The 26,512-nt window shown below is 43.4% G+C and overlaps 1 long non-coding RNA gene and 1 pseudogene across 1 annotated transcript in view; one reads left to right on the forward strand and one right to left on the reverse strand.

Annotated features, from left to right (window-relative positions):
• The window catches only part of LOC142095510 (uncharacterized), a 48,405-nt pseudogene extending 24,898 nt beyond the window's left edge, over window positions 1-23,507 (reverse strand).
• Window positions 23,508-24,121: 614 nt separating this feature from the next.
• The window catches only part of LOC142160138 (uncharacterized), a 50,166-nt gene continuing 47,775 nt past the window's right edge, over window positions 24,122-26,512 (forward strand). Inside the window, exon 1 of the long non-coding RNA XR_012693062.1 lies at window positions 24,122-24,256. This is a non-coding gene — a long non-coding RNA (uncharacterized LOC142160138). The remainder of the gene's footprint in view (window positions 24,257-26,512) is intronic.

Genomic DNA, 26,512 nt, shown 5'->3' on the forward strand with positions numbered 1-26,512 from the left:
TTGAGATTCTATATCACATATATATGACACCTGCAGAAGTGGTTGATATGAATGCATGGTACGAGTTGGGACAAGGAATACAGAGATTGTGCTAATGGAATTATTTGAAATCCATTACCAGAGCAGAGTGTGTATTCTGTGCAGACTGAATGGGATGGTCCTGTTGTAGTTCAATTTACTTCAGTAATGTGTTATATATTTTTAACCACTACCTGCCCCAATTGAAGGCAGCTCTTTTCACTTAGCTCAGTACAATGCCCACTGGTAGTACTGTGTTTCATGCTACTTCACGTATGAGTCAGTTTCGGAGAGTCAGATAAATTAATAAGAATAACCAGCATCTTGTATATAGAGAAGATTTTCAGAGGAAGACAGAGTCAGTCTTCAAACATATTTATAAAGAGGGATAGGAGTGGTTGATGCCAACAAGCAGTTGGTAATTGGCCACGTATGAGCTGCTCAAATGTAGGCGCTATCTAAACTCCTAATATTTCTGTTTCCAAGGTACACTTAGCGGTTCTAAGTACGATGTGTGATACAATTGATGCGTACTAACCTAGCTGATATAGTGCAACATGCAACACATTGAATTGTGACTATAACCAATGTTACAATATAATTGGTGGTTTGCAAACAGATGACGAAACAATAATGTATTACAAGTTTGGATATAACCAGTTTGGTGTGTAGCAGGTTGTGGAGAGTGAACCCAGTGCTGTCCTATGTTGTAGGTAATGTTAATGGGATTGATGGTAATATATTAGTAATGCTGCCTATGGGGATAGAACCCGATCATAAAGGTTAGAATTGTAAGTACTACCCCTTGGCGCTTAAGTATATATTGTAATGTCCTTGGTGTTCTACTATTTATATACCAGATTGTATATGAAGCCTAGTACTATAAAAAGTATTTATTAGAAACACAAATTCATTGCATTGGTTCCGGGCAGAACTTTGATGAACATATAAAAGCCATTCACATGTATAATGATAGTGTTACGACCGCCGCGACTCACTCACCTGCGTCCCGGCCGTCGCTATGGCAACCGGGACGTCACTTCCGGCCATGACCCGGCCGTTGCCGGGGCAACGATCGGACACTTCAGCGCTGCGTCCCGGCAAAGAGAGGAAGTCGGGCGCATGCGCTCACCGGATCCTCTAGCCTGCGGGCTGATTAATGCTGTAGATTAATTATGCAGTGGGCTGTTTCTGATTCAGAGCTAGACTCTGATTGGTGGCCACTGGTATTTAAGGCAGAGGTCTGCTGCCTCATTGCCGGTTATAGCTTCTGCTTCCCAGTCTGCTGGAGGGGTTCCTAACAGATAGTATGGAGACGGTGGATATTAAAGTTCAGTAAGTGTACTTATTAAATCCACATATAAGTGATAGCCTTCTCAAGTAGATTGTTTTCTACTGTCAGATGATATAAAGGTATAAGATATCCATTGGTTAAAAAGTCTCAGGTAGTATTCCTTTACACTCTCGTATTGTCAGTGCCGGATTAAAGGAATGGAGGCCCCTGGGCTAAGGGGGCCTCCATTCCCCCGTGAGGCCGCCCGCTGGCCCCCACCCAAAGCGCTTTCCTCATTCTGTTGTCCTTTTACTGTAGTCCTTCCACGGTGCTCTGTAAGCTCCTTACTGAGATCTCGTGTGAGACTCATGAGATCTCCTCAGTAAGGAGATTACTGAGAACTGCGGAAGGACTACAGTGAGAGACTCAGCAGCATTGATCAGGCCAGGGGCGCCCCTGCCCCCGCACCAATCAATAATGCCGCTGAGAACTGTCAAGTAGCCCAGTTAGACCTCGGGTTAATCCGGCCCTGTGTATTGTCCATACTTGTAAAGGTCTCATGAAAGCAACAGAAGTGCAACTTACATGCTTAGAGTTGCCGCAAACTAGAGGATTGCCAGCTTGGTTTCTCATGCTGTATAATACCTTCTACCTCCCCTTCTACACGGGGGCGCTGACTGCAGGTGTCCGTGAGTTTCGGAACGGATCGGTATTCTAGGGGTACTGCGTATGAGTTTTTTTCTGTAGTTATGGCTGTCTGTGTGCTGGGTGGGGTCTTGTTATTAATACCCACAGTCGTTCGCAAAAGAAGTTAATATTGATGTTGTTATTGTCATTTTGGTGTCCGGTTTAAAATTTTCTAACACTTTCACCTCCAACTTTGAAGCTTCCTCAGGAAATTTGTTTTTTTTTGTAATAGGTTGTGTTGCTGGCACAATATGTACAGTCACCTAATTGTGGTGTATGGTCAGCGTGAATAAGTTTTCTTGGATGTCCTGGATTGCATTGGTAATGCCGTCGCTGTTCACTTTCTGTCCTGTTATGTGAGGTATTGCAAAAGGTTTACCAAATGATAACAGGAGATCAAACATCTTTTCAGTGATTGATGACTGCCCTGTGATACCCTCACCCCCTTCTACAATACTTTTCAGTAAGATACAACTGAAAGTACAGAAACATAAAATTGAGGTGGTGGGCTAGAGTTGAAACACTCCCCCATGGGTGATAGACCCAGATAAAGAAACTCCAGACCCCAAGTACGAAGTAAAAACAGGGATAACAAGTTTAGAAATGAAATCTTCACTGTATTTTATACCAGTACCAGAGGTGATAAAACATTGCTCAGGGGACAAATAGCTACATTGGATGAATTGAGGGAATATTGTGTTACTTTGATCCCTAATCATTGGTGGTATTTGGAGAAGGGACAACTATAAAAACATTGGGTAGTGGTACATGATTTGGTTTATGTAGTAGTAAAAACCTGTGAACATCAGACAGAATGTAAAGTATGAGTGACACTGGCAGGGACAGAAAAGAAAAAAAAGGTTTGGAGTATAAGTAACTTCAGGTCTATGTGATACATATTTAGTGTTACTAGAAGGTACAGATAATCCTGTCTATTTCTCTATCTGCAGGTTGGTTCGTATTGCTAAATGGTGGCCTGGAAGTGGAATGGGTGCTCTCTTCTGGTGATCTACCCATTCATTAATTTCAGATAGAACACTTCTGTATGTTGCTATACTAATATCTCCGGATGAACTGTTAAAGATGCCCAATGACCTGATTGGCTCAGTTGGTAAAACCCTGCTAATTGGCTTTCTGAGTGGGGAGGTTGGTTTAGTGGTATTACTTATAGTTTGTTATATGTAATCATTGTATTAATTTGAATGTATTTTCAGGATTGTAACTGGTTGTTTTATAAAATCTGATAAAAACAGTTGAGGCTTTGAAAAAAACACACCCAAAAAGATTCACGGTATCCAGGATTGGCAGATAAAAAAACAAAATACTTCCACGGGTCCTCTGGAGGACGATGCTAAACTAGTCTTTTTCAAAGTCCCTGGATATATTTTGGATTATTGGTGTGGAATAGCAGGGATACTTGGATGGATTACAGAAGACCCTGGATGTAGGTGAGTATTACAGAGGCTTTTATTTATTTTACATAAAGTCGTTTTAGAATGTGTGTGTGTGTGTTTTATTTAAATGTTTCTTGGTGCACTACAGCTTCTAGCTTCCAGCCTGGTGTCAGGTCATGCTGGCACTCGTGATTCCCCAAGTGCCAGCATTCCCTGGGCATGCTGAGACCTGTAGTGCACAATGACAAAATGGTTTATTGGTTTATTATTACTGTTAATTTTATTTTGTTTATTTTTATTATTATCCCACACCCATTGCCCAGGAGTATGGAAGTGCCCCTGGTACCCCTAAGGCGGAGGTGTGGCTGGATTACGTAGAAATAACTCCCAGTAATAACTACCAGCCCTCCAGGCTGATTTATGTGCAGGCTGCATGAACCGGCTTGGATTGTTTAGAGGGGCAGGAGACTGGATGACCTACTGCCAGGGTATCTGTGTAAATCTGTATAAAAAGCGCACTGTTTGACCATGTAGTATCATTATTGCATCTGTAACTCTTGAAAGATTGCTAGTACCAGTGTCGGACTGGCCTGCCGGGGAGCCGGGGTATCCCCCGGGAGGCCCTGTTGCCTGATAACCCCGCCCTCTTTGTTGGTGAGGCAGAGCAGAGAATTACCGAGTTGCGGTCAGTCTACATATGAAACGGAGACTGTCAAACTAATCCCTGCCTACAGCCAGCACGTGAGAACACTTCCTGCTCCTGAGACAGAGAGAGGCAGAAATGCTTCACAGTGACACAGATCTCAGATTACTCCTTCTGCTGTAGTTGCAGGCGTCCTGTAGTCATAAAGTTGCAATCCTAACTGCAGTGTGAGTCCGTGTAATCAGTAAGTAATAAATCGTGCAAACTTCTCTAGAGCTCTCCACTGTGTGACCTCGGAGGGAGGGAGATAAATTAGAATGGCTTCATTGCAATATACGTCTTCAGTGCCTCTATAAAAGGATCCTATTGCAGCTGACCAATGAATGGATTCCTAATAAACTAGTAACCAAATTCACTGTTTATATCATGTTCCATGTTTATTTGTTTTCAATCAATTGTGGGACTCTATTCCCTATAGAAGCATATCTTAATCAGAATAAAACACATTCAGACAGTTAGGTCCTTATAGGATTGCATCTGCTATATGCTTTAATATTAATGTTTTGCTTTTGTCCTTTGTAGTGGCATTGGATTATTATTGAGTGTACATTTTGTGGGTAGATCATTTTTTAGAGTCCTGTTTTTATTTGCCAGTGTCTAGAGTGTAATTAGATTTATGTAATATTTTAAATGTGCATATATTTTTATGCTAATAATTTTGTGGTCTCCATAGTGCTTCATGGATATATTAATTTTTAGTCTATACCCTTATATTGTGGTTTTCATATGATGAACGGTTGATCTCTAGTACTGTAGTATAGCATTTGTTTTCTGTGTACACTATGAGGGGAGAGAACACTAACCACAAAGAATGGACAGCACACAAATAGCTGATGATGATTGATTGTATTCAATTCATCCCTCCCCTTTCCCTGTCTCCCCTGTTGCACACAGTGCCCTCCATGCTGCATTTGCTCCCCTTCACTTACTTTCCTATTGACTTCTTTCTTCTCTTCTGTCTTTTCCTTCGCGGCTCCTCACTGCAAATGTCCTCTTTTTCTTTATGGACCATACTAAGGTGCTATACGTTGTCCTCCATGGCCTGACCCCATCCCCTTTAATGACTGACCACAACCCCTCTTACAGTTGGCCACACCCCATTGTAGTGGGCCCCTACCGCTGCATTTCCCCCGGTGGGCCCTTCATGTCCCAGTCCGACACTGGCTAGTACCATAAGCTAGCGTGTAACTATTCTTATAAGGACTAATAAAACATTACTGCTTCAAGATCCTGCTCTGACACCTACTTAACTGTGGCAATTTCTGGCTGTTCTGAGGTTGGGACCCAGCATTCCAGTACTAATGCTCTGCCAACGACCTTGCAACTCTGGCCCATGTGATATGCCAGGGGGAACCATCCACAGCAACCCTGATCTAAAGGAAGAAATCAGAGGTATCAGCCCAGGAGCCCAGTGAGAGGTACACTACCAGCGAAAGTTACCCAGAAAGAACCGGTTCTAGGTGCCGGCGAAGGAGCCTAGTGGTAGCAGCAATCCACTCCTACTGTGGATAGAGGGGCAAAATTTTGGATAAAGAAAGGGGACGGTGGCAAAGCAAGCTGGTCCCCAACACAACAGACAGTGTAGCATAGGTGATCCATCCTGTCACACGGTATAATAATGTGGTCTTGTTATTACTGTGGAAAGTGATGCCATAACTGCAATTAGTTCCATCCATGAGCAATCTGTCCCAGTCTTATGTTGATGACATACATTCCACCTATATCTTTAGATGATAACTAAATTATAACATGTTGATATATTGTATGTCTGGAGCTTTGATTTGCCCTCCAGTCATGTGCAATAAGTATATAGTCTGGAAAAATATTTGAGTATTTTTTATAATTTGCATTCATAAACATCTTTTACAATATCTGGACTATTGCTGCAACCCTGTTTCATGTCTATCGGGTCAGGGAAATGGCCTTTCTCCTTTGTCAAATGTGTAAAAAGAGCATGTGAAACATTTCTAACACCCTCCAGAACATGGAAACTGTTTTTCTTGTCTTCAGTTCTCAGATGTTGAAGATTTTGTATATGTGTCAAATATTTCTCCCACTCAGATCATGGAAATGATTTTACACCTGTGTGAGTTTTCTGATGTTTAACAAGATCTGATCTCTGTATAAAACATTTGCCACACTGAAAACATGGAAATGGTTTCTCCCCTGTGTGAGTTCTCTGGTGTTCAACAAGACTTGATTTCTGTATAAAACATTTGCCACACTGAAAACATGGAAATGGTTTCTCCCCTGTGTGAGTTCTCTGGTGTACAACAAGACCTGATTTCTGTGTAAAACATTTTCCACACTCAGAGCAAGGAAATGGTTTCTCACCTGTGTGGATTCTCTGATGTTTAACAATCTCTGATCTCCGTCTAAAACATTTGCCACACTGAAAACATGGAAATGGTTTCTCCCCTGTGTGAGTTCTCAGGTGTTCAACAAGACCTGATTTCTGTGTAAAACATTTTCCACACTCAGAGCAAGAAAATGGTTTCTCACCTGTGTGAGTTCTCTGATGTTTAACAAGATGTGATCTCCGTGTAAAACATTTGCCACACTGAAAACATGGAAATGGTTTCTCCCCTGTGTGAGTTCTCTGGTGTTCAACAAGACCTGATTTCTGTATAAAACATATGCCACACTCAGAACATGTAAATGGCTTATTACCTGTGTGAGTTCTCTGATGTCTAATGAGACCAAATTTCTGTGTAAAAGATTTCCCACACTCAGAGCATGGAAAAGGTCTCTCTCCTGTGTGAGTTTGTTGATGCCTAACAAAGTCTGATTGATATATAAAACTTTTTCCACATTCACAACAGGGAAAGACTGTATTACCTGTATGAGCTGTTCTATCTATGACAATATCTAAGTTATCAAGAGAACATCCCTCATGATTAGAGGGGACAGATATTATATCTGTACTGTGAAGTACTGGATGTATATTTAGGGTAATAGGGTTCTCTCTTGGAGAATCTTGTATGGTGTCATCTTCTATTTTAAAATCTGGAGACAAAACGAGATATCCCTCCGAGATTTTCCTGCTTTTGCGTCCATCTGCTGGAAACAAAAGTACGTAAATAGACATCTTATTTGTACACTGAGGAGCAAGTTGCCGTACCATTAGTGAGTTCAAGATGTTCAGTTGTTTAATTTCAATTTGCAAACTATGAAACCTTTATCTCAATTATAAATGTACAAAAAGCTAACATGACTTTTGTTTAAGATATAAACCATTGGCTTAGCATAGAACACAACTGCATTACCAAGCACATTACATAGATCCAGCAACAGTGACATGCCAGTGGCTTAAACACATCCTACTACTCCATCCATAATGCAGACTGTGGGCTGTAACATTTCCCAAGCCAGTGAAATTATCAAATCCCACTGCCTATAACATCACTACCCTCACACATAAACACTCCACGTGGACTCAAAGAAAACAGAGAAGTTGCCTCTCCAACTCCCTCTGGTCAACCGTGGCTACCAATTTAGGCTAAGGCTTCAGTGTAGACATGTACAGTGAGGGCAGGAGAGGATCAGGACCGAGCAATATAGTAGGAAATTGCAATACAGAATGACGACAGCACAGAGCGGAGCATAAGGACAGAGAAGGAAAATGGAGCAGGGCAAAGATAAGCAACAATAAAAGTGGAAGATAGCCTAGGGCAGAGCAGGATACAGAGACAGATCAGAAGATGAAGAACAACATAGTATCCAAGCACAGAGTGGAGGGAGCTACTGTGTAATGAGAGGTGTGTGGTTATAGTTCTGTGTTTTCTTAGTGGAATCAGCTGCTATTTTGCTTTAGTATTGTAGTGTTAGTATACACATATATAGAACTCTAATCAAACATTATAGCATTAATACACATGGAGGATCATGAGTAATGGCAGTATTTCATCCTATTGATTAGTAATGGAACCACAAGGGCAACGTCCAAAGTACTGATGTATTAGAAACATTAGTATGTGAGGGGGAGACTGGTCAGATCTCTGGGCTGGTAGCACAATGATATGATGTGAGGAGGAGAGCAGAAGTCTAATAGGGGCTGATGGCTCCTGATGTATGAGAATCACCAGAGAGTATGGGGAGGAGACTGGTCAGATCTCCGGGCTGGTAGCACAATGATATGATGTGAGGAGGAGAGCAGCAGTCTAATAGGGGCTGATGGGTCCTGATGTATGAGAATCACCAGAGAGTGTGGGGAGGAGACTGGTCAGATCTCTGGGCTGGTAGCACAATGATATGATGTGAGGAGGAGAGCAGCAGTCTAATAGGGGCTGATAACTCCTGATGTATGAGAATCACCAGAGTGTGGGGAGGAGACTGGTCAGATCTCCGGGCTGGTAGCACAATGATATGATGTGAGGAGGAGAGCAGGAGTCTAATAGGGGCTGATGGCTCCTGATGTATGAGAATCACCAGAGAGTGTGGGGAGGAGACTGGTCAGATCTCCGGGCTGGTAGCACAATGATATGGTGTGAGGAGGAGAGCAGGAGTCTAATAGGGGCTGATGGCTCCTGATGTATGAGAATCACCAGAGAGTGTGGGGAGGAGACTGGTCAGATCTCTGGGCTGGTAGCACAATGATATGATGTGAGAAGGAGAGCAGCAGTCTAATAGGGGCTGATGGCTCCTAATGTATGAGAATCACCAGAGACTGTGGGGAGGAGACTGGTGAGATCTCTGGGCTGGTAGCACAATGATATGATGTGAGGAGGAGAGCAGGAGTCTAATAGGGGCTGATGGCTCCTGATGTATGAGAATCACCAGAGAATGTGGGGAGGAGACTGGTCAGATCTCTGGGCTGGTAGCACAATGATATGATGTGAGGAGGAGAGCAGGAGTCTAATAGGGGATGATGGCTGATGTATGAGAATCACCAGAGAGTGTGGGGAGGAGACTGGTCAGATCTCTGGGCTGGTAGCACAATGATATGATCAGGGCAGCACAGTGGCGTAGTGGTTAGCACGTCTGCCTCACAGCACTGGGGTCATGAGTTCGATTCCCGACCATGGCCTTATCTGTGTGGAGTTTGTATGTTCTCCCTGTGTTTGCGTGGGTTTCCTCCGGGTGCTCCGGTTTCCTCCCACACTCCAAAAACATACTGGTAGGTTAATTGGCTGCAATCCAAAAAAAAAAAAAAAATTGACCCTAGTCTCTCTCTCTCTGTCTGTCTTTCTGTCTGTCTGTGTGTGAGTGTGTGTCTATAGTAGGGAATTTAGACTGTAAGCTCCAATGGGGCAGGGACTGATGTGAATGAGTTCTCTGTACAGCGCTGCGGAATTAGTGGCGCTATATAAATAAATGATGATGATGATGATATGATGTGAGGAGGAGAGCAGGAGTCTAATAGGGGCTGATGGCTCCTGATGTATGAGAATCACCAGAGTGTGGGGAGGAGACTGGTCAGATCTCTGGGCTGGTAGCACAATGATATGATGTGAGGAGGAGAGCAGGAGTCTAATAGGGGCTGATAACTCCTGATGTATGAGAATCACCAGAGAGTGTGGGGAGGAGACTGGTCAGATCTCTGGGCTGGTAGCACAATGATATGATGTGAGGAGGAGAGCAGGAGTCTAATAGGGGCTGATGGCTCCTGATGTATGAGAATCACCAGAGAGTGTGGGGAGGAGACTGGTCAGATCTCTGGGCTGGTAGCACAATGATATAATGTGAGGAGAGCAGGAGTCTAATAGGGGCTGATGGCTCCTGACTCCCCCACTGGACAGAGGAGGGTGTAGAATAATAGATTGTTGTAGTGACTGAACAAGGAGAATATGTCTCTTTTCTGTAATAAGTGGTTATTACTGACCTGTGCTGATATCTGTAGGGATTTCCTCCTCCTTACACTGCTGATCACCCCTCACATACGTCTCTTCTTCTCCCTCTATATTTTTTACCTTAATACCACGCAGATCTTCATTCTAAATAACCCATAAAACAATAAATTAAAAAGTTAACAATGTCTGATTTCAATAATTATTGTATAAAACACATAATGCTGCTCTACATATCATATAGTGAAAAGTCACTTTGGTATTTGTTGAGACCCTAAATTCCATCTACCTGATACTCCTGTAGGATACTGTGATTTTCCTCTGTACAATCCTGTGAATAAAGAGGACGGGGACATCTCTCTGGGGTATTTCTGTTACTGGATCCATCTGTAGGAAACACAGTTACAGAATAGATTATTTTTTTAGTGATTATCAGATGATGTGTACATTTATCTAACCAACCCATAGCTTGATAGGGAAGATAGGAATGAATCCTTATGCTACAATTACTAAGTATATAAGGAGGCACCTCTTATACAACTATAAAGGCGCTTCGGGCCTTTTGTGGCACTTTATAAATAAAAGAAAATAATATTTATTTTACAGTGTGACAGAAGTTTGTCCCTACACACAATATCAAATTACAAACAGCCTGTTTCATCTTTGTTTGGAGTCCTCTATGAAGGATATAATATACTGATCAGTGTTTCCTCTTTCAGATACCAGATTTCCTGGTCTTGATGTTTATTCTTGAAAAACTGAGATAAACCTGGGAAAACAGGAGGAAATAACCTGAATGTAGAAACACTGATGGAAACCAGGGAAAACATCTGTAAGTGGAACCACTGATTCTGGTCATCATGTAAAGGTCTATAACACACCTCAACAACCATGATAAAGATTAAGTGAAACTGTGGCCAACCCTGTCTGGAAACATTGTGGATGGGAACTTTCTCTGAAAGGCTGTCATATACTCATACTCACAATGAGGGTGTGAACAGAGGGTAAGGATCCTTATGATAAGGTTGTGACCTTTCCCACTTGTCTTAATGGCCTCCAAGAAAGCCCAGCCTACGATCAAACGAGTTTTCCACAAGGGATAAAAAGCAATATTGCAGGAAGGTCACTGAAAGTGCAAGGTAGATTAGACTAAGGGCTTTAGAGGATATAACCACCGATTCTCTAAATGGAACAAATCATAATCTGAGAAAGAAGCACTGACCTCTTTATGGGGTAACAGCTAATATCACCCTGATTTTCTCCCACACACATATCTGAGCCCGAATGGTACCCAGTTACTTCTCGTACAGTCCAAGGCATACAGTGGGTGAATGCCCCTTCTTTCTCTCACGGCACACTCATGGCAAAAATGCCTCAGACTACACCCAGACACAGAAAATAATTCATTATTTCCCAACCACGATGATTTAAATGTAATATTATGTTTGAACTGCAGAATGAACACATAGTAATCTGGAGAGAGGACCAACATTCACACTGACTACTGCATTACCGCCGAAAGCAACCAGCATTGAAGACCACGGGCTTGAGACAAAAACCACACTGTCTTCAGCCACAATGCCTGGGCTAATTGATAAAACCCGCATAGTACAGGCTAGGACCCAGCTAAATGGATTGGTATCTGATGCCAAGGCACACTTTAGGAGACGTGTAAAATATTTCTCTTCCAGAGGTCTGAGGTCCAGGACAAAGTACACCTTACTCAACAACACTTTCAAGTCGTGTATAATGCTGCTGATTAGATGGTTAAGGCCTCACAGAGGAAATGGTTGGCCAATACCATATGAGATTGGGGGATGGGCTAATTATAAATACTACTACATGCTTATGGTTTTCTATCATTCCTATGTGAATAGTAAATAATTTTATGTGTGAAAGGACTAGGACATCCTGAGTCCACACTGTATACTGCCAAGCTGTTTCCACTGAGCCAACACATGGCGACTCAGTCTATATCCAACTAGACCCACAGTATGTCACTATGGCCAGCTATGTGAGAACAGGTTCCACCCAGGTGGATTTTGTAGGCACCGATAGATATACCACTTCCTTTAAAAGGGAACAGTACTTTGTGGGTATTTCCTTGACCAGCGGCCATAGTGTGCCAGAAGTAACGGTTGGTCCAGATCAAGAATTTACCTGAAAATTTTGTAATGGTTAAATCTGTTGGGGACTTAACATACCCAGGCATCAGGGTGGTTATCCTCTTTTGTCTGATAAAGTGGCTACCTATTGTGTAACACGTGACCATTCAGACTTGCCAAATCCAAAAACAGCAGCAGGCTTGCTGTTTATGTGATCTACGAGAGGCTCAGAGAAAGTCTCAATAAGTAGGTGCCAATCCGTCGGGTCAGCACAATATAGCACCAGCCCTGTTGAGGAAACACCACTGTGGGAACAAGACCAGGAATAAAAATGGGCTTCACCCCACTGGCAGGAGTCTTCAGTTTGGACAGTACTGATTAGAGGGTTTAAGCTCCAGTTGGACTGGTCGTGGATTGTGTTAGAGACTGGAATTTATAGCTCAATGAACTTCACCATGTTGTGAGTCTGACAAAATCTGGAAAATATTGGACAAGGTCATTACGATACTGGTAGAGGAATGAAGATTGTAAAGTAGGGATTGCACACCAAGAGAACGCGACTAAGCTCCTTTCAGATATTGTTGTGCATTAGGTTTTGCTGAGGTGAACCCACTGGTACCTGTTCATAAAATTCCATTAATCTGTGTGTATATATATAATAAAAGTATGTTTTACTCTACCGTCTATTTGACTAGGTGAATTCGTACTCACAGAGAAACTGGGTATTATTATTAATATCGTAGATTTGTAATGCGCCACAGTGCTCCAAAGTGTCGTACAGTAGGTCGTACAGTAGGGTATGCCAGACTGGTACATAAGGCTGTCTCCAGGAAAACCAGAAAAACTGGTGCGTTAAAAAGCTAAACATAAACCTAGTATTCTTCAAACCTTACTATTGTCCAATCTGCACCAGCTTCCAAAACGTCAAAATATGTGTAAGTAGTGTAGGTGGACATTATTTCTACTGCTTTAAGAAAAGAGGAGAAAAATTCCCATGTGTCCATTTAACCTCAAAATATGTGTTTTGAAACCTCACGGCAATCAATCCAAAAAGAAAAATAAAGTATTCAGCTTCCTTGCTAGGAAGAGAGCAAAATTAAGTGAAAATAACCTTCTTCAAGTTCTATAAATTACCAGTAGACAATGCTAAGACCATTGGTAAGGGCGAATTTGAAGCTGATGATCGTGTTGGTTTCTCCAGTTTCCTTCTGGCAAAAAAAGGAGGTTGAGTAGAAGCTAACGAGGATGGTTGAGCTCCCATCCAGAACTACACACTTTGCCTGCATCTGAATCAAGTCCTGAGTTCAAGCCGTGGGTAATCCCCATGTTATATATATATATAACTACAGACGCAAAGAGCTCATTTGTGCTGGGAGCTCTTAGGAGCTAGTGTTGCGTCATGTGTCAGGGTTTTTTATTTTGACAAGCATCCCTGGAATTATTAAAGATGACGAACATGGATCTAGGTAAGAAACTAAGAGGGTGAACGAGGGTAGTGTAGGGGTGTTTTTATTTTAATTAAAATAATTTTTACACAAGTGTCTGTTTTATTTACACTTTTCCTTGGTGAGAGTAGGCCCTGGGTGTGTTGACAATATCACTTGTCGACATTATGGTGTCAACATTTTAACTACATCCCACTGTTTGATTTTACATTACCAAAAAGAAGAAACATTGTATTGTAGGGTCTTTGCAGTGTAACAGGACAAAGGGAAATATTTAGTGCAGTACCAGAGGAATACAGAAATATCTGGATACAAGCATGTACTCAGCCTCTTCCACCTTACTACCAATGGAGGGACTGTGTATTAAGAACATCTCCGGCTATTTATCTGAAAAAGTATCTCCAAAATCTTGTTAACCATTTTCTAATACAATCTGGCAAATCATCAACTGCAGAAATCCCAAAACCTACTATAGATAATGGACTTTGATGATATATCCTCAAACAAGTGGAGCTTTTACTGTCCAAGGCCCGTTTTACCAGCGTTTTAAAATGAGCAACAGGACTAGAGAGGAAAGGACGTAACCAATATTGTTATTTCCCAGCAGTCACCTGGAGTATAGGATTAAGCAGTCAGTTATTGTTCTTTAACAGGGCCAGATGTGATGTTTTATTGTGGGCCAGTCACTTCCTGTAAATGTACTAAGGACAGGAAGCTGGGAGCAGCTGGAGCGCTTCTGACATCACAAATGACTAAAAGGGGTTAAAACAGGGAATGACTGGTCATCACCCACCATCACCAAGGGATTAATTGCATCAAGATCCCATTGCTTTCACCTCGGACTGAGTTAAAAAATTCTGTAGTGCTTTACAATTGGGAACAAACACAATAATAAAACAATACTGGGTAATACAGATAGAGGGGAAAGAGAACCCTGCTCGCAAGCTTACAATCTATAGGATAATGGGACTTTGATAAATGGTTATCAAAGAGGTTAAGTGCTACATATTGCATATTGGTCCAACCAGAATGCAAAGGTAAAAAGTGTTTAGCGGGCTGTATGAACCAGTCACAGAGCAATGGTGATCAGGGGGTCAGAGGGTTGTTGTTTTGTGTGAACTGTGTAAAGGGTGGGGGCATGGCATGACAGGGCATGGAGTAGGTAGCATAGCTTCTACTCTCCTATCTATATCCTGATCCAAATCTGTATTCTACACATTGCTGATCCCTGAAACGGGTGCTACTGGCTTGGGAGATTTCCTGCTAGGGCTCTGGAGCGATGCCACCCGGGATTTCTGTCTGCCGCCTGGATTTCTTTCTGCTGGCTGCATTGCTTCTGATCTCATGGTCGCCATTGCCCTGTTAACCTCGTCGGAGATGGCACATTTCCTGCTTGTGAGTCCTGTCATTGCAGAGGTCATTGGTCTCTGGCAGTTATTGGGGACCTGAGATCCAGCGCTGCCCCCTCTCTGCTTTAACCACTCACATATCACTCTGGGATGGAGCCAGCTGGAGAGGTGCCAAGGGGTTGGCCATTTTGCTGCACTTGATTGAAAAACACCACTGGTCTTGCAGACTGTCTGTGTCACAGGGTCCAGGTAAGCAGAGCTGTCTCAGAGATTTCCACCATCCGACCCTCCTGCTCCTATTCTGTGACTCTGGGCCTGCAATTTTCCTATCATTTTAAGTGCACATCAATTTTATAAGTGTGAGTGCTGCCATCTGGTGGGGCTAAGGGATATTGCTTCTGACTCTATAACAATTCTTCTTCTGCAGTGACTTTCCATACTCTGAGGGTGCCCAAGGTGACGGTGAAGAGATCTGTGTGGCTACCTCCCTATTGATGTGTGTTTTACCGTTCCATTTGAGGCTACATTCAGTCAGGGGTAAAACTAATAGAGCGTCTGCAGCTGCAAAGCTGGAAAAATACGTCCGTATCTCTTCTGTTCTTAACTCATATGACGCTCAAGGCTCTACTAGACCATCCACAGCGTCTGCGGAAAGAGCTACTGTGGCCACGGAGGATTCTAATTCCATTCAACAGGTTCTCCTAGCTATCACTTCCTCTAAGAAACGGGTGATGGACCGGATTGGAGATGTTCAGTCTGATCTCTCCCTTATACGTCAGGATCTGCAGGAAATGTGGGAGTGAAATGGTGAGAATGAACATCGTATATCTTCACTGGAGGATGTTATCGCCCCAATGAAAGGACACACAGACTTACCAACACAAATCAATATGGCTCAGAAGTAACAAACTTCGCTTTGTGGGCCCGCCAGAACGGCCGTAAGGCTCTAACCCTGAATCTTTCTTGGAGACTTGGCTTACACAGGTGTTTGGGAAACAGGCCTTCACCTCAAACTTTGCTGCCGAAAGGGCCCATCACCTTCTACCTCAGCCAAGAGCCTCGGCTCGTACTTATATAGCGAAGCTGCTTCACTATAGGGACCGTGACACTGTTCTTCAACTGGCTAGAACTCAAGAGCCCCTCAAGTATGACAATCATATAATATTAGTCTTCCCTGACTTTGCTATCGAGGTCCAGAAGAGCAGGGCCCAATTTACTCAAATAAAGCAGAAACTCGGAACTTGCAACTCCCCTATAAAATTTTGTTTCCAGTATGACTTCGAGTAATAGCGGATGGCTGTTCAATCTTTTTCACCTAAGGAGGCCTTGGACTCTGGCGGGACGGCGGACCCAGGGCTGGGGCACAAGCGGGATAGAGATCCTTTTGTTATTGTATTATCATACTGTTTATCTTTAATAGGCTCTATCAATCTGAATGCTAACTCTTGTCAAGTATGCAATGTGTAAATGCTACATTTCTGGAGATTTCTTTCTTGCAAGCTAGTGGTAGGTATCCCTCTGTTGGGATTGTTAGGGTTATAGGTATACTAGTGTTTTGTCTATATATACGGCAGGGGGGGGGGGGTTTCTTAGAAGTTACAATGTCATTCAGTTTTCACACATCCACTCACCATGGTGAATTCTAGGGTTTATTAGTTGTTAAGTTTTATTTTATTTTTGTTCATTTCCATGTTCTGTGATGCTACAGATGTAAACTTATCTCTACTTCTGGACAGAGAAGAGGGAATGGCAGCTAATAATAGCTTTTTGAAATTTCTGGTTCTCTGTCTGCTAAGCTGTGCATGTATTTGCACATTCGTGGACTCTGTTGGGGTCTGTATTGGGCCCTGTTCACTTCATATCTGTTGTTTTCTGCTTGGTGTGCTTGCCTGTATGGGTGGGGTGGAGGGTCTGATTACGGGGACCAAATCTATGTCTTGTCTGATGGCTTCCAAAAGGGGTGGTGCTGGGGGGCTCTGCCTACTTTCTTGTCACATGAGGGGCCTCAATAATAAAGTTAATAGGGCTTTGGCTCAGGTTGAAAAATATAACCCTAACATAGCGTGACTGGTTCAAACTCATCTTGTAAGTAGTCGTGTACTGGCTTTGAAAAAGCCCTGGGTCAGAAGGGCTTACCACGCAGTGCATTCCCCTAACTCTTGTGGCGTCTCAGAACTAATTAGAATACAACTACGTTTTGTGCTGGAATAGACCCAGATTGATCCCTATGGTCGTTAAATATTTATCCAGGCCCTGGTGGATACTTTGTCCATTAACCTATTGGCCAATTACGCCCCTCTACCATTTAACTTGGATGTTTTTAAGAAGGCTGCTGCCTTTATTGCCTGTTCCCCACATGCCCCGGTAGTGTGTATGGGTGATTTTAATAATGTACTTGATGTTGGTCTACAGAGGTGGCGGGAGATGCCCTTAGGTGTTAAGGTTGCTAAATTATTGGCAGATATGGGGTTGGTAGATGTATGGAGCCTTTCTTTTTCCGAGTCTTTGAGCAGTTTTCTTGCCATTCTATGACACACCACACTTTCTCCAGCATTGACCTTGCTCTTGTTTCACATAGTGTAGCTCCTTTGGTGGGGGAGGTAACTTACTTGCCTAGGGGTATTTCTAACCATTCCCCCCTTCTGCTCTTTGTTACTCTTACGTCACACTCTGGGGCTCGGCTTTAGAAACTTAACCCGTTCTGGCTCACTCTCATGGGCATGGGGAGAGATTTAGTGGCAAACTGGGAGGGGTACTTTGCACTAAATGTGGACACGGTCCAGTCTCATGATATCTAGGATGCCTTTAAGGCGTTCCTGAGGAGCACTTTGATTAATAGAGTGGTGAGACGTTTTCCATGGAAGGGGAGTCTAGACTTGAGCAGGAGTGTCAGGATCTGGAACATACCTCTCCACTCACTCCTCATCTGACCGACCGTGGTGGCTCCATTCTCAAAATGCATGGATAGATCATTTGCTGGAAAAATTGAATTGTAGGCTCCTTTTCTCCAGGCATGCTATGTATGCTCAGGGCGATAAGAGCGGTAGCCTTATGGTCTACCTGGCTCGGTCAGAATTGCATAATAATACTATCTCTGCCATTTTAGATTGCTGGGGGTAAATGTATAATAGTCCGATTTTTTAAACTCGCCGGAAATCGGCGACTTTGCAGGTAAAATTTAAAGCAGCGATGGCTTGTAAAGGCAAGTTTGCCTTTACAAGCCATCACCGCTTTAAAATTTCACTGCAAAGTCACCGATTTCCGGTGAGTTGAAAAAAAATCGGACTATCATACATTTACCCCCTGGTGTTTAACTTACTTCCACAGTGAGCAAATTGCAGACGTTGTTTTTTCGTGATTATTACAGCAATTATTTACCAATGTTCATCTCAGAAGCTTTGATAGTGGTCATCCCCAAACCAGGAAAAGACCCTCTGCTTCCAGAGCCCCATCAACTCATTTCCCTTCTGACCACAGACATTAAAATCCTCGCTAAGTTGTTGGCTAGAAGCCTCAACACCGGATAATCCACCCAGACCAGACTGGATTCATGCCAGGGAAGTCCACGTCGATTAATCTGAGACAGTTGTTTACCCACCTTCAGATGCCGAGGGTCCCTGGGGATGAGGCAGTGGTTGTGTCCTTGGATGTGGCCCAGGCCTTTGACTCATTGGAGTGTGGCCTTCTCTGGGAGTGATGAGGAGATTCAGGTTTGGCCCCAAGCTTATAGGCTCGGTACAAATGTTATACCCCGCCCCTGCTGCTCGCATTAATATTAATGGTCATGTTACCGCTCCCTCCCATGTCCTCTCTCCCCAGCCTTGTTAGCCATAGGGAGTGGGGGATGACGAGCTTCCTATTAGTGGAGCACACCACACATTGCAGTGGACGCTTACGTTTAAGTATCTATGGATATGGGTCACAAACTCAGTTCATGACTTTATTGCTCTTAATTTTGACCTGTTTATCATTTACCTTCAGGCCAAAGTCTCCTCTGCCTCTGTCCGTGTCAGGCAGGTTTAATTTGATAAAGATGGTGTTAGAACCCAAATTTTGTACCCCCTGCATCATGCTCCTCTTTATCTCCCGGGTTGTCTATTTTCCATAATAAACAAGCATCTGTCCTCTCTGGTCTGGGGGGAGTGAAAAGCACGTATCAAACATTATATCAGTCCTGTGCTTCCGGACACCTTATCCTTCCAAATTTGAGAGCTTACTATATTGCTATGCAGTTTGCGTACTTGCAGGAGTCGATTGGGGATTCCCCAGCAGCTGTATTGTGTGGATTCCTGGGGAAGCGGGTGGGGTTTTCACGCAGCAGAGAGATCCAAGAGACTTGAGTAATGGCCTCTAGTTTTAGCAGTGATCAAATCATTGACAACCTTAGCGCAGTCGCTGTGGAGTGTTGAGAACGAAAGTCTGAGAGTTTTGTGGCTATTGGATTACCAGCTTTTCTTGGAATTGCTGCCTTGTTTGCTCTGCTTGGCTTATTCTATAATCGTGGAACTAGACTTGTTTGCTCTGCATCAGACTCCTGTGGTCCTACACAATTATATCGCATCCGGATTGGTTGGGCATTAATCATCGACAGTGGGGGGGAGGGGGGTGGTTATTGGAGTCTAGGGGTAAACCAGTGTTTATTGGGACCTGTTGGTCTGGTTTATATTCAAATATTTGTATCCTCTTGCTGAGTTAGAGATATTGTACTAGGCAAATCTCTAATAAAGATATTGTTGTATCTTTCTCTGTTTTCTGTCTGCGGGACTTGACCCAGAAGACCTGGGGTACACACTGTGAGTTTAGGCTCTAACATTCTGGGTCTTCAAAGGTGGAATCAGATATGAACCATCTGGAAAATGCAAAGAGGATGTGGAAGAGCTATAATTTTAATCACATTACACCTATCAAGAGATTCTGGGCAAATGCTGTGTAAGAGGATCTGCCTCACTATAAGTAGGTAGCTTACAGTATAAAAATGGGACAGGTCACATGATATCTGTGTGCACAAGGATATCACGGACTGTCTGGACCAAATGAAGTAAAAAGAGGAGGACACAAAAGCAACTCGAAAAGCGAAACGAGTAATGTTGAAAGCTTGAGATTAATCTCCAGAGTGTGAGGAGGAGACTGGTCAGATCTCTGGGCTGGTAGCACAATGATATGATGTGAGGAGGACAGCAGGAGTCTAATAGGGGCTGATGGCTCCTGATGTATGAGAATCACCAGAGAGTGTGAGGAGGAGACTGGTCAGATCTCTGGGCTGGTAGCACAATGATATGATGTGAGGAGGAGAGCAGGAGTCTAATAGGGGCTGATGGCTCCTGTTGTATGAGAATCATCAGAGAGTGTGGGGAGGAGACTGGTCAGATCTCTGGGCTGGTAGCACAATGATATGATGTGAGGAGGAGAGCAGAAGTCTAATAGGGACTGATGGCTCCTGTTGTATGAGAATCACCAGAGTGTGGGGAGGAGACTGGTCAGATCTCTGGGCTGGTAGCACAATGATATGATGTGAGGAGGAGAGCAGGAGTCTAATAGGGGCTGATGGCTCCTGATGTATGAGAATCACCAGAGAGTGTGGGGAGGAGACTGGTCAGATCTCTGGGCTGGTAGCACAATGATATGATGTGAGGAGGAGAGCAGGAGTCTAATAGGGGCTGATGGCTCCTGACTCCCCCACTGGGCAGATATGTTTCCACATTAGTTTGTACTGACAGAGGACGGTGTAGAATAAGATTGTTGTAGTGACTGAACATGGAGAATATGTGACTCTTTTCTGTAATAAGTGTTTATTACTGACCTGTGCTGATATCTGTAGGGATTTCCTCCACCTTACACTGCTGATCACCCCTCACATACGTCTCTTCTTCTCCCTCTGTATCTTCTACCTTAATATCAGTCAGATATTCACCCTAATGTTGGATTTCATTGAGAGTAAACAGAAGAATATCAAGGTACAAGACACACGCAGTGGCTCTACAGATCGTATGGTGAAAAGTCACATTAGAATATTAGGATTCGTTGAGCCTAAATCCCATCTACCTGATACTCCTTTGGGATACTGTGATTTTCCTCTGTACAATCCTGTGAATAAAGAGGACGAGGACATCTCTCTGGGGTATTTCTGTTACAGGATCCATCTGTAGGAGAAACACAGTGGCTAAATACATTGTTTATATGTGATGACCAGATACTGTGTATATAGATGGCCCTTAAAACTGCTCTACCCTTTACAATAAATGAAAGTCTCCACTTACCCAGTGATATGAAGTACCAGTGTTTCTCCATTATTATGTCCTTACAACGACCTCTAAACTCCCCCTCCTGCATGGAGAAATAGACAGTGACATCATCCACCTTATAGGAACCTGACACACACAATGATACAGTCATCACCCAGACACATCCCCTGGTGTTACTGTATAATGTCCCATTCCCAGCAGTCACCTCTCCAGTCAGCAGCTGAATGATCTTGTTGGTCAGTTCCAGGATCTTCTGGTCATTGTCTCTGTCATGTATCAGTGAGTGAGGTGGAGGCACCGTGATGGGGCTCTGGGTCCTGGTCAATCCTCCTGACACACAGGGATGGCTGCTGGGTGTCTCACTATCACCAGATATCTTCTTCACCACTGTGTTATCCTGTGTACTGAGGGAGACATCAAATAAAAGCTAAATTAAAATGCACCTATACGGGACTGTCATTTGTGCATAATAGACAAGAAGTTTCTATCATACAAATACCAACCCTCTCCTAACAAATTCCTATATGCAGATGAAAGGAGAGGATCACAGGAAGAATCAGCTTTAAAAAGGAGGAAACATTCTAAGGTCACTACAAAACTTTGTGTTTAGTGTGGACACAGAGCTGTGCAGAAATTTAGAGAAGAATAAAAGAGTATATTAAGGATATCAGTGACACTAGCAGCAGCAATAGGTTAAGCTATCTGCCACACATGGAGATCTTGTCATCTGCATCACATAAATGAGGTAGGTTTTCGAACAGATAAAACTCTGTAGAAATTTCAGGACAGTTATATTATGTTTGGAAAAGCAAAAACAATCTTATTTGACTGCAATTTATATATAACATTATAAAAACAGGACACCAGAGACTGCTCCACCTGTACTATAATAACAGGACACCAGAGACTGCTCCACCTGTACTATAATAACAGGACACCAGAGCCTGCTCCACCTGTACTATAATAACAGGACACCAGAGCCTGCTCCACCTGTACTATAATAACAGGACACCAGAGCCTGCTCCACCTGTACTATAACAACAGGACACCAGAGCCTGCTCCACCTGTACTATAACAACAGGACACCAGAGCCTGCTCCACCTGTACTATAATAACAGGACACCAGAGACTGCTCCACCTGTACTATAATAACAGGACACCAGAGCCTGCTCCACCTGTACTATAACAGGACACCAGAGCCTGCTCCACCTGTACTATAATAACAGGACACCATAGTCTGCTCCACCTGTACTATAATAACAGGACACCAGAGCCTGCTCCACCTGTACTATAATAACAGGACACCAGAGCCTGCTCCACCTGTACTATAATAACAGGACCCCAGAGCCTGCTCCACCTGTACTATAATAACAGGACACCAGAGCCTGCTCCACCTGTACTATAATAACAGGACACCATAGTCTGCTCCACCTGTACTATAATAACAGGACACCAGAGACTGCCCCGCCTGTACTATAATAACAGGACACCAGAGCCTGCTCCACCTGTACTATAATAACAGGACACCATAGTCTGCTCCACCTGTACTATAATAACAGGACACCAGAGACTGCTCCACCTGTACTATAATAACAGGACACCAGAGCCTGCTCCACCTGTACTATAATAACAGGACACCATAGTCTGCTCCACCTGTACTATAATAACAGGACACCAGAGAATGCACCACCTGTACTATAATAACAGGACACCAGAGACTGCCCCACCTGTACTATAATAACAGGACACCAGAGACTGCTCCACCTGTACTATAATAACAGGACACCAGAGACTGCCCCACCTGTACTATAATAACAGGACACCAGAGCCTGCTCCACCTGTACTATAATAACAGGACACCAGAGACTGCTCCACCTGTACTATAATAACAGGACACCAGAGACTGCTCCACCTGTACTATAATAACAGGACACCAGAGACTGCTCCTCCTGTACTATAATAACAGGACACCAGTGTCTGCTCCTCCTGTACTATAATAACAGGACACCAGAGACTGCTCCACCTGTACTATAATAACAGGACACCAGAGAATGCACCACCTGTACTATAATAACAGGACACCAGAGAATGCACCACCTGTACTATAATAACAGGACACCAGAGACTGCCCCACCTGTACTATAATAACAGGACACCAGAGACTGCTCCACCTGTACTATAATAACAGGACACCAGAGCCTGCTCCACCTGTACTATAATAACAGGGCACCAGAGTCTGCTCCACCTGTACTATAATAACAGGACACCAGAGTCTGCTCCACCTGTACTATAACAGGACACCAGAGACTGCCCCGCCTGTACTATAATAACAGGACACCAGAGACTGCTCCACCTGTACTATAATAATAATAATAATAATAATCAGACACCAGAGACTGCTCTCATCGCATTATAATAATAATATCATTACCTGCTGAAAGACACAACAATGTCTCCTCTCTGCTTCTTCCTATTCAGGGTCACCCGGAAGTAGATATCGAACATAAACAATAACTGTCAGTCAGATGGAACGCACAGACCGGAAGCGGAGTGGACCGCACAGACCGGAAGCCGGGTGGAACGCACAGACAGGAAGCCGAGTGGACCGCACATACCGGAAGCCGAGTGGAACGCACAGACCGGATGTATTACATCTTCCGGGTGAGAGGCTGTGACGGGGGAAGTAACTACATAGATACATAATGATGAGATCCCTCTGTACCCCCATAGGTCATACACGGGGCAGTAGTAATAACTCTGTATACATCCTCACCACAGCTGCTGGGAGTTGTAGTTCTCCCACAGTGTTAGCAGCAGATGCTGATGGTTTGGTGCCACATTTGGTCACATTTACTTCTCCTTGTCTGGCTGCATGGGCTGTTATTAGGTCATTATATATATATATATATATTATCCCTCCATGTTATGTCCCATATGGTCTGTGCGGTCACCTAGAGCTCTGTATCTCTGTCTCCATTTACCTCAATGAGGATCATACATCTGAGTCACATGTCAGAGCTGTCAGCAGTTGTTGCTGGTCCTGAGGGTAAGGGGGCCGTCTGCATCCAACACAGGGGTCAGACATTGGGGTTAGGGGGATCTGGTGCACTAGGGGGGGATTGTCAGTGTGTGGACCCATCATGGTAGAGGATGTGTATGGGGGCTGAAGGATGTACTGGAGGTATTGTGTCGCTGGGTATTTCTTTTTTTGTCCCACTATATTAATGAATAGTGAAAGGTCTGAAGATCCTCAGGTGGGTTTCAGCTATATCCTGGTGGTAGGATTCTTCTACGGTGTTGGTCATAGCTGGGAGGCAGGGAGTATTCCCTGTACTTGTGTTCAGCGCTTTGTTTTAATGTCATAAGATACGAATATGAGACTTTATAATATACCTTATTTTGAATAGAAAAGATACTCTTGCTAAATGAGGTTCATTAGATATGTTCATGTTTCTTCTTTAGATAGTATGTATTTGTATTAGATAGTACCTCATATTCCTCAGTGTCGCTTTAAGTTGCCTTAACCTCGATATGGATTGAGGACTTCCGTATACCAAGCCTCAATTTGAGAAAGGGGGCAGAGAATATATATCAGACGGAGGAATATAAAGGACACCTAATGGAATTGAACATTACACCTTGATAAAGACTTCAGTGAAGTTGAAACGCGTTGGTTTTATGCAGAGGACTTGTCGGGGGGACTGACAGCAGCGCGAGTCGCTAAACCAGTGAGAGGGGCTTTTGTTTGTGACACGCTGTTTGACATCTGTCTTAAAGTTCCTCTATTTTATTGTTGAGAGTGATTTTATTAAAGGGTAAAACACAAGATCGTTTTTTCGTTTGCATGCATCTCCATTCCTGGTGATGAGAGAAGCTGAAGTGCTATTGACGAATAGATTGGGAATTCTGTGCATATCAAGTTCAGTGGGATAAGGAGGCCATCCTATGACTATATTGTTCAGCGCATTTTAGAGTTACATCTCGTAAGTTTAAACCCCTAGGGGGCGATACGACGGTGTCAACACGGTGTCTGGATGGTGGATCCTTATAAGATTACACATTTATCCCATAGTTATCCCCACATGTTTTACATTGTAATACACTATGGGGGCATATTTAAGAAAGCACGATAGTGCTTTTAACGGATCATTAAGGTGCCTCCTGTCCTCCGCAAATTTATTAAGGGGGCATCGCAGCAGATATCATGGATATCTGCTGCTTTGCATTTCTCTTCGTTTTTGGGAGCAGTCACCATTCAACAGAATGGTGATTGCTCCTGGACGCAATCTAACATGTCCCGAAAAAACATTTTTTTCGGGAACTTGTCATGTAAATGTAGCTGGCGTACATCATCGGAATGGAAGAAATCTAATGCTGTCAGCTCTGCTCCGAAGAGCAGAGCTGGACAGCGCATGTGTGGAGGGATCACATGATCCCTCCCTGTCACTCAGCGCTCTCTCTCTGCAACTATCGTTGCAGAGACAGAGAGGGGATCTGTGTGCGCATGTCCAGTTCTTGGAACTGGACATGCGCAATTGAAGAATGAAAAGAACGAGGAGAAGACCCGGAGACAGCGCTTCCGAAGAGGGGGGTAAGTATGATTTTTTACATCGCAGAAACAGCAGTTTTTCGGAACTGCTGTTTCTGTGCAGGGCTGTACATAAATGCGATAAGGATTGAAAACTACTTTTAACTTTATGTGAATATTGATAAATGTGCCCCTATGTGAGGTTTTATTTTTCCATATAGAGATTTCTACAACTGAATGCCATCTATGTTTTGTGGAAAAATATCAAGTGCAAAGTAAGGAAGCGCTTCATGTATGTAAAACATTGTGTTTGTGTTATCTATATACAGAATTTTTTGGGTAGTATTCCATTTACATATGAGAGGCTGCAAGCCAGAGTGAAGCGCTAGACACTCAGAATCCTTGTATTTTGAGCTTTACAAAGTGTTATTTATTATCATTTAATATCCATGTTTTATGTTTTTCCCGCTGTCCGATGCTGTGGAGCACTGTTGTGTCTTACAAATCTATAATAATAATAACAGAGCACGTAAGAGATAACAAGTTATTATAGTACAGGTGGAGCAGGCTCTGGTGTCCTGTTATTATAGTACAGGTGGAGCAGACTCTGGTGTCCTGTTATTATAGTACAGGTGGAGCAGTCTCTGGTGTCCTGTTATTATACTACAGGTGGGGCAGTCTCTGGTGTCCTGTTATTATAGTACAGGTGGAGCAGACTCTGGTGTCTGTTATTATAGTACAGGTGGGGCAGTCTCTGGTGTCCTGTTATTATAGTACAGGTGGAGCAGTCTCTGGTGTCCTGTTATTATAGTACAGGTGGGGCAGTCTCTGGTGTCCTGTTATTATAGTACAGGTGGGGCAGTCTCTGGTGTCCTGTTATTATAGTACAGGTGGGGCAGTCTCTGGTGTCCTGTTATTATAGTACAGGTGGGGCAGACTCTGGTGTCTGTTATTATAGTACAGGTGGGGCAGTCTCTGGTGT

The sequence above is a fragment of the Mixophyes fleayi genome, chromosome 6, assembly GCF_038048845.1.
Source record: "Mixophyes fleayi isolate aMixFle1 chromosome 6, aMixFle1.hap1, whole genome shotgun sequence".
Taxonomy (NCBI): domain Eukaryota; kingdom Metazoa; phylum Chordata; class Amphibia; order Anura; family Limnodynastidae; genus Mixophyes; species Mixophyes fleayi.